Source organism: Arachis hypogaea, chromosome 7, assembly GCF_003086295.3.
Source record: "Arachis hypogaea cultivar Tifrunner chromosome 7, arahy.Tifrunner.gnm2.J5K5, whole genome shotgun sequence".
In the NCBI taxonomy this organism is placed as follows: domain Eukaryota; kingdom Viridiplantae; phylum Streptophyta; class Magnoliopsida; order Fabales; family Fabaceae; genus Arachis; species Arachis hypogaea.
Window position 1 is genome coordinate 58780916 of NC_092042.1, and position 6973 is coordinate 58787888.

The following is a 6973-nucleotide window of genomic DNA, read 5'->3' on the forward strand; positions in this document are numbered from 1 at the left end:
TCCATCAGAAGATCCTTACCAGTTCTTAACTGAGTTCTTGTAGATTTGTGAGACTGTTAAGACTAATGGAGTAGATCCTGAAGTCTACAGGCTCATGCTTTTCCCTTTTGCTGTGAAAGACAGAGCTAGAACATGGTTGGACCCTCAACCTAAATATAGCCTGGACTCTTGGGATAAGCTGGTCACGGCCTTCTTGGCTAAGTTCTTTCCTCCTCAAAAGCTGAGCAAGCTTAGAGTGGATGTTCAGACCTTCAAACAAAAAGATGGTGAATCCCTCTATGAAGCTTGGGAAAGATACAAAGAGATGACCAAAAGATGTCCTTCTGACATGTTTTCAGAATGGACTATGATAGATATATTCTATTATGGTCTATTTGAGTTCTCTAAGATGTCATTGGACCATTCTGCAGGTGGATCCATTCACCTAAAGAAAACGCCTGCAGAAGCTCAAGAACTTATTGACATGGTTACAAATAACCAGTTCATGTACACTTCTGAGAGGAATTCCGTGAATAATGGGACGCCTCAAAGGAAGGGAGTTCTTGAAATTGATGCTCTGAATGCCATATTGGCTCAGAACAAAATGTTGACTCATCAAGTCAACATGATTTCTCAAAGTCTGAATGGATGGCAAAATGCATCCAACAGCACTAAAGAGGCATCTTCTGAAGAAGAAGCTTATGATCCTGAAAACCCTGCAATGGCAGAGGTAAATTATATGGGTGAACCTTATGGAAACACCTATAATTCATCATGGAGAAATAATCCAAATTTCTCATGGAAGGATCAACAAAAGCCTCAACAAGGCTTTAATAATGGTGGAAGAAATAGGCTCAGCAATATCAAGCCTTATCCATCATCTTCTCAGCAACAGACTGAGAATTATGAACAGAGTACCTCTAACTTAGCAAATTTAGTCTCTGATCTGTCTAAGGCCACTTTAAGTTTTATGAGTGAAACAAAGTCCTCCATCAGAAATCTGGAGGCACAAGTGGGCCAGCTGAGTAAGAAAATCACTGAAACCCCTCCTAGTACTCTCCCAAGCAATACTGAAGAAAATTCAAAAAGAGAGTGCAAGGCCATTGATATAATCAATATGGCCAAACCTAGAGAGGAAGGAGAGGACGTGAATCCCAATGAGGAAGACCTCATGGGACGTCTCTCAAGCAAGAAGGAGTGCCCTACTGAGGACCCACGGGAATCTGAGGCCCATATAGAGACCATAGAGATTCCATTAAACCTCCTTCTGCTATTCATGAGCTCTGAAGACTATTCTTTCTCTGAAGAGGATGAAGATATAACTGGAGAGCAAGTTGCTCAATATCTAGGAACTATCATGAAACTGAATGCCAAGTTATTTGGTAATGAGACTTGGGAATGTGAACTTCCCTTGCTCATTAGTGAACTAGATACCTGGGTTCAGCAAACTTTACCTCAAAAGAGACAAGATCCTGGAAAATTCGTAATACCCTATACCATAGGCACCATGACCTTTGAGAAAGCTCTGTGTGACCTAGGGTCAGGCATAAATCTTATGCCACTCTCTGTAATGGAGAAGCTGGGGATCATTGAGGTACAACCTGCCTTATTCTCATTACAAATGGCAGACAAGTCAGTAAGACAAGCTTATGGATTGGTAGAGGACGTGTTGGTAAAGGTTGAAGGCCTTTACATCCCTGCTGATTTCATAATCTTAGATACTAGGAAGGAGGAAGATGAATGCATCATCCTTGGAAGACCTTTCCTAGCCACAGCAGGAGCTGTGATAGATGTTAACAGAGGAGAATTAGTCCTTCAATTGAATGGAGACTACCTTGTGTTTAAGGCTCAAGGATCTTCTTCTTTAACAATAGAGAGGAAGCATTGATGATTGGATTTTTGACGGTTTAGAATTTTCCAAATGAAATCTCGTTGTAAAGTATAGTTTCTAAACCAAACAATAATCCTTTCATACAAAAAGTTGTTTGTCACTAGTACAAACCCCTAAAATTTATAAACCGAAGTATTGGATCCTCGGGTCGTTCTCCCTAGGAATTACAATAGAGTGTCTTGTTATTGGTTGTGAGTTATTTTGGGGTTTTGATATGAAGCATGAAAGATAAATGGCAAGAAAGTAAACTAAGGCCTAAAAAGGTCTTGGCAAGAGTTGGTGGTCAAGGATCTCTATCCTAATTACTAAGCACAATATGAGAATTGGCAAGGATTAATCTCATTAAATCATCCTCTAACTAGTAGTAAAGGAAAGTCAAATGAGCTATATCAATCCTAGTCCATAAGTCCTAACTCTCCACTAATTCAATTAGTGAGAACTAGAGTCAATGGATCCCAATCATCAATTACTTGGACATTAGTAACTCAAGAGTACCTAAGTTACCTTTCCAAGCCAAGAACATAAAACTCTACTCTAAAATCCAACCAAGCATTTCATCAAACACTTGGAAGGCATAAAAGGAAAGCATAGTAAAATTGCAAGAAAAGTAAATCTACATTACTCAATTGCAAGGAATTAAACAACAACAAATCAAATGAACACAATTATTATGAATTACCTCTAATTGAATTGAAAGAGAATAGGAGGAACAAAAGTAGATCTACAACAAAGTATATGAACAACATAAAGGAAATTACAACAAAAGAATAGAGGAAGATGAATGTAACAACAAAGAATTGAGAAGATAGAAGTAGAAGAAGATGTATTAAAATCTAGATCTAAGAACTAAACCTAATCCTAATCCTCATCCTAGAGAGAAGTGAGAGCTTCTCTCTCTAGAAACTACTTCTAAAACTAAACTATGACTAATGGTAACTAACATGTGTTTCCCTCTTCACTCCTTGGGTTAAATAGCATCAGAAATGAGTTGGATTGGACCCACAAGGCTTTAGAATTCGCTGGCCACGTTTTGCTTTAAGTGAACCAGGTGGCAGCAACGACGCGTGCACGTACTATGCACGTACGCGTCACCATGCGCAGTTCAACCATAGCAAATCTTATATCGTTTCGAAGCCCCGGATGTTAGCTTTCCAACCCAACTAGAACCGCATCATTTGGACCTCAGTAGCTCAAGTTATGGTCGTTTAAGTGCGAAGAGGTCGGCTTGACAGCTTTCCGGTTCTTTCATTTCTTCATGAGTTCTCCAACTTTTCATGCTTTCTTTCTTCATTCCCTTGATCCAATCTTTGCCTCCTAAACCTTAAATCACTTAACAAACATATCAAGGCATCTAATGGAATCAAGTTGAATTAAATTTATTTATTTTAAGACCTAAAAAGCATGTTTTCACTCTTAAGCACAATTAAAGGAGAATATACAAAACCATGCTATTTCATTGAATAAATGTGGGTAAAAGGTGATAAAATCTCCTAAAATCAATACAAGATAAACCCTACAAATTGGGTTTATCAAGCATGAAAAGCTTCTCTCAGTACAGAGTCAAACAAAGCCCCCACAATCAAACTCTAAGTTTGGTGTTGAATCCCCACATCCAAACTCTAAGTTTGGTGTTGGGAGTCTACAACATTGACCTGATCACCTGTGAAGCTCCATGAGAGCCCACTGTCAAGCTATTGACATTAAAGAAGCGCTTATTGGGAGGCAACCCAATTTTTATTTATCTAATTTTATTTTATTTTCATTGTCTTTTATGTTTTATTAGGTTCATGATCATGTGGAGTCGCGAAAAAAAATATTAAAATTAAAAATAGAATAAAAAATAGCAGAAGAAAAATCACACCCTGGAGGAAGGACTTACTGGCATTCAAACGCCAGTAAGGAGCATCTGGCTGGCGTTCAACGCCAGAACAGAGCATGGATCTGGCATTCAACGCCAGAAACAAGCAGCATCCTGGCGTTTAAACGCCAGGAATATACCCTGAGGAGAGCTGGCACTGAACGCCAGAAACAAGCATGGAACTGACGTTCAACGCCAGAAACATGCTGTAGTTGGGCGTTGAACGCCCAGAACATGCATCACCTCGGCGTTTAAACGCCAGAATTGCATGCAAAGGCATTGTACATGCCTAATTGGTGCAGGGATGTAAATCCTTGACACCTCAGGATCTGTGGACCCACAGGATCATCTCAGGATCTGTGGACCCCACAGGATCCCCACCTACCATATTCTCCCCTCTTCTCAACATTCATCCTCTCTTTCTAATAAACACTCTTCCCCAAAACCCTTCACCACTCACATCCATCCACTCTTTCCCATAAACCCCACCTACCTTCAAAATTTAAAATTTCTTTCCCACCCAAACCCACCCTAAATGGCCGAACCTACTCCCTCTCCCCTCACTATATAAACCCCTCTATTCTCCTTAATTTTCACACAACACAACTCCCTCTCCTATACCTTGGCCGAATACACCTTTCTCCACTCTCCTCCATATTTTCTCTTCTTCTTCTTCTTTTCTTTCTTCTCTTGCTCGAGGGCGAGTAGTATTCTAAGTTTGGTGTGGTAAAAGCATAAGCTTTTTGTTTTTCCATTACCATTGATGACACCTAAGGCCGGAGAAACCTCTAGAAAAGGGAAAGGGAAGACAAAAGCGTCCACCTCCGAGTCATGGGAGATGGAGAGATTCATCTCCAAAGCCCATTAAGACCACTTCTATTATGTTGTGGCCAAGAAGAAGGTGATCCCTGAGGTCCCTTTCAAGCTCAAGAAAAATGAGTTTCTGGAGATCTGACATGAGATTCAAAGAAGAAGTTGGGAAGTTCTGACCAACCCCATTCAACAAGTTAGAATCTTGATAGTTCAAGAGTTCTATGCCAATGCATGGATCACTAAGAACCATGATCAAAGTATGAACCCGAATCCAAAGAACTATCTTACAATGGTTCGGGGGAAATACTTAGATTTTAGTCCGGAAAATGTGAGGTTGGCATTCAACTTGCCCATGATGCAAGGAGATGCACACCCCTACACAAGAAGGGTCAACTTTGATCAAAGGTTGGACTAAGTCCATAGGGACATATGTGTTGAAGGAGCCCAATAGAAAAGAGACTCCAAAGGTAAGCCGGTTCAATTAAGAAGACTGGACCTCAAGCCTGTGGCTAGAGGATGGTTGGAGTTCATCTAACGCTCCATCATCCCCACTAGCAACCGATCTGAAGTTTCTGTGGATCGGGCCATCATGATTCATAGCATCATGAATGGAGAGAAAGTAGAAGTTCATGAAGTTATCACCCTTGAATTCTACAAAATAGCCGAAAAGCCCTCTACCTGGGCAAGGCTAGCTTTTCCTCATCTTATTTGCCATCTATGTTACTCAGCTGGAGTCATCATAGAAGGAGACATCCCCATTGAGGAGGACAAGCCTATCACTAAGAAAAGGATGGAGCAAACAAGAGAGCCCACTCATGGAACCCAAGAGACGCATGAGGAAGCTCATCACCAAGAAATCTCGGAGATGCCTCAAGGGATGCACTTTTCTCCCAACAACTATTGGGAACACCTCAACACTTCTCTAGAAGATTTGAGTTACAATATGGATCAATTAAGGGTGGAACATCAAGAGCACTCCATCATTCTCCATGAAATTAGAGAAGATCAAAGAGCAATGAGGGAGAAGCAACAAAGGCAAGGAAGAGACATAGAAGAACTCAAGGACATCATTGGTTCTTCAAGAAGAAAGCGCCACCATCACTAAGGTGGAATCATTCCTTGTTCTTATTTTTCTATTTTTCGGTTTTTATGCTTATTATGTCATCTATGTTTGTGTCTTTGTTACATGATCATTAGTATTTAGTAACTATGTCTTAAGGCTATGAATAATTCCATGAATCCTTCACCTTTCTTAAATGAAAAATGTTTTTAATTCAAAAGAACAAGAAGTACATGAGTTTCGAATTTATCCTTGAATTTAGTTTAATTATATTGATGTGGTGACAATACTTTTTGTTTTCTGAATGAATGCTTAAACAGTGCACATTTTTTATCTTGTTGTTTATGAATGTTAAAATTGTTGGTTTTTGAAAGAATGATGAACAAAGAGAAATGTTATTGATGATCTGAAAAATCATAAAATTGATTCTTGAAGCAAGAAAAAGCAGTGAAAAATAAAAGCTTGCAAAATTTTTTTTTAGAAAGAAGCAGAAAAAGCAAGCAGAAAAAGCCAATAGCCCTTATAACCAAAAGGCAAGGGTAAAAAGGATCCAAGGAATTGAGCATCAATGGATAGGAGGGCCCAAGGAAATAAAATCCAGGCCTAAGCACCTAAATCAGGCTGTCCCTAACCATGTGCTTGTGGCATGCAGGTCCAAGTGAAAAGCTTGAGACTGAGTGGTTAAAGTCGTGATCCAAAGAAAAAAGAGTGTGCTTAAGAACCCTGGACACCACTAACTGGAGACTTTAGCAAAGCTGAGTCACAATCTGAAAAGGTTCACCCAGTCATGTGTCTGTGGCATTTATGTATCCGGTGGTAATACTGGAAAACAAAATGCTTAGGGCCACGGCCAAGACTCATAAAAGTAGCTGTGTTCAAGAATAAACAAAATTAACTAGGAGAATCAATAACACTATCTGAAATTCTAAGTTCCTATAGAAGCCAACCATTCTAAACTTCAAAGGAAAAAGTGAGATGCCAAAACTGTTTAGAAGCAAAAAGCTACAAGTCCCGCTCATCTAATTAGAATTAATATTCATTGATATTTTGGGATTTATAGTATGTTCTCTTCTTTTTATCCTAATTAATTTTCAGTTTCTTGGGGACAAGCAACAATTTAAGTTTGGTGTTGTGATGAGCGGATAATTTATACGCTTTTTGGCATTGTTTTTAGGTAGTTTTTAGTAGGATCTAGCTACTTTTATGGATGTTTTTATTAGTTTTTATGCAAAATTCACATTTCTGGACTTTACTATGAGTTTGTGTGTTTTTCTGTGATTTCAGGTATTTTCTGGTTGAAATTGAGGGACCTGAGCAAAAATCTGATTTAGGCTGAAAAAGGACTGCTGATGCTGTTGGATTCTGACCTCCA

At 39.3% G+C, this 6973-nt stretch overlaps 1 non-coding gene across 1 annotated transcript; it reads right to left on the reverse strand.

The window, feature by feature from the left end:
- Nucleotides 1-226: 226 nt before the first annotated feature.
- LOC112704789 (small nucleolar RNA R71) lies at nucleotides 227-330 on the reverse strand. The gene has a single exon (XR_003155397.1). It is a non-coding gene; the product is annotated as a small nucleolar RNA R71 (small nucleolar RNA).
- Nucleotides 331-6973: the final 6643 nt, after the last annotated feature.